Genomic DNA, 2,500 nt, shown 5'->3' on the forward strand with positions numbered 1-2,500 from the left:
CTTGACGTTTCCTTGATGGGTCTCGCTCAGAAAAATAAAGGACTTTTAACTTTACCTCTGAGTGCCTCGGACCCTCTCTCTGCTCTCTACATGTATTTCTGGACACCAATGAGCACCTGAAGTTTCTTGAAACCTACCGACAGATGCAACTCTATCCCCTTATCTCTCATCCATGTGTATTTTGTAAAAATATTTGTTTTGGGGATTTCAGGAAAGTTACAGTAGAGAATATAAACAGGGGGTTGGGAAATGAGCTCAGGATGGACTGTAACCCGGATCCCCTGTGCAATGGCAGGGCAGCTTAACCCAGTGGTTCTTAACCTGGGGTGCGCCAGAGATTTCAGGGGGTGCGCAGAATTTTGTTTGTGTTGAGGTTGTGACTAAAATGCTGCTTCCAAACATTATACTTAGGCCAAATCAATACCAAATTAAAACATGTTTGGACCTAAAGTTAAGTCATTAAAGTATTGATTAATATCTAAAGCAAGAATCATTGTAATTATACACTTAAATAATTTTCTAGTACATACAGACGCGTGTAGACGTTTGGGTTGGTGGTGCGCGGCTTGTCTTGGGCAGAGGTTAGGGGGTGCTTCAAGAAAAAAAGGTTAAGAATCCCTGGTTTAACCCACTCAGTCACCACTCCACATGGAGATGGATTGGCAGTCTACAGTACCCCATGACATTAATAGGAGCCACTGGCGCATTAATGGGAGCCAAGAGGCTGCATGCAACTGCGAATTACTCTAAGGTATGACGCACATATGTATGCTAATGAGACTCAATAGTGTGTGTGTGTGTGTGTGTGTGTGTGTGTGTGTGTGTGTGTGTGTGTGTGTGTGTGTGTGTGTGTGTGTGTGTGTGTGTGTGTGTGTGTGTGTGTGTGTGCTTGCGTGCATGTGTACTGTATGTGTGTGCATATATACAGTGCCCTCCATAATTATTGGCACCCCTGGTTGAGATGTGTTAAAAGCCTTAAAATAAATTCAGTGTTTATTGCAGAAGAATACTGTCACACTGAAAATTGTAGGAAAATGTAGCCTTCAACTCAAATGAATTGTAGGAAAATAAAAAAAAATCCCTGACTAAAAAATAATTATTTTTCATTAAATCACCTGTTCCACAATTATTGGCACCCTTAACAATTCCCAGGAAATAAATATAATTGAAGCATTTCTGTCATTTCTACAGTAGTTAACAAAGTTTACCAGAGTATGTAGGAACATTTAATTAGTAATTCATCACTTCCTGTTTCCCTGGGGTATAACTATGACGTGACATCGAGGCCATTTCTCTTATCCACTCTTAAACATGGGAAAGACAAAGGAACACAGCATACAAGTGAGGCAGATGTGCGTCGACCTTCACAGGTCAGGCAGAGGCTACAAGAAGATTGCCACTCAACTACAGCTGCCCATATCTACTGTGAGAGGAATAATTAAGAAGTTCAAAACAACTGGAACAGTGGTAAACAAGCCTGGACGAGGACCCAAGTTTATTTTGCCACCACGCACAGTGAGGAGGATGGTAAGAGAAATCAAAATATCTCCAAAGCTCACTGTTACAGAATTACAACAAATGGTAGCATCCTGGGGTCACAAAGTCTCCAAATCAACCATCAGGCGCTGTCTACACGCCAACAAGCTGTTTGGGAGGCATGCACGGAGAAAACCTTTCCTCACCCACAATCATAAACGCAAACGTCTGGAGTTCGCCCAGCGGTATTGGGGCTTCAACTGGGACCGTGTGCTTTGGTCAGATGAGACCAAGATTGAGCTTTTTGGCAACAAACACTCTAAGTGGGTCTGGCGTGCCACGAAAGATGCGCATGCTGAAAAGCACCTCATACCCACTGTGAAGTATGGGGGTGGGTCAGTGATGCTGTGGGGCTGTTTCGCTTCCAAAGGCCCTGGGAAGCTTGTTAGGGTGCATGGCATCATGAATGCTTTGAAATACCAGGACATTTCAAATCAAAATCTGTTGCCCTCTGCCAAAAAGCTGAAGATGGGTCGTCACTGGGTCTTTCAGCAAGACAATGACCCTAAACATATGGCCAAATCTACACAGAAATGGTTAACCAGACACAAAATCAAGCTCCTCCCATGGCCATCTCAGTCCCCAGACCTCAACCCCATTTAGAACCTGTGGGGTGAGCTGAAGAGGAGAGTACAGAGGAGAGGACCCAGGTCTCTGGATGATTTAGAGAGATTCTGCAAAGAGGAATGGCTGAAGATCCCTCTTTCTGTCTTTTCCCATCTTGTGAAACATTATAGGAGAAGATTAGGTGCTGTTTTGTTGGCAAAAGGGGGTTGTACAAAATATTAACAACAGGGGTGCTAATAATTGTGACACACATGATTTGATGTCAAATAATTATTTCTTTATGTGGGATTTTTTCCCCACTGAATAAATGCACTTGTATTGAAGGTTGGATTTTTCTCTTTTTTTCCATTAAGGTCCCATATTATTTAGAGAAAAATAATAATAATTGGAAGCTAAA

The sequence above is a fragment of the Engraulis encrasicolus genome, chromosome 1 (assembly GCF_034702125.1).
Source record: "Engraulis encrasicolus isolate BLACKSEA-1 chromosome 1, IST_EnEncr_1.0, whole genome shotgun sequence".
Lineage (NCBI taxonomy): Eukaryota > Metazoa > Chordata > Actinopteri > Clupeiformes > Engraulidae > Engraulis > Engraulis encrasicolus.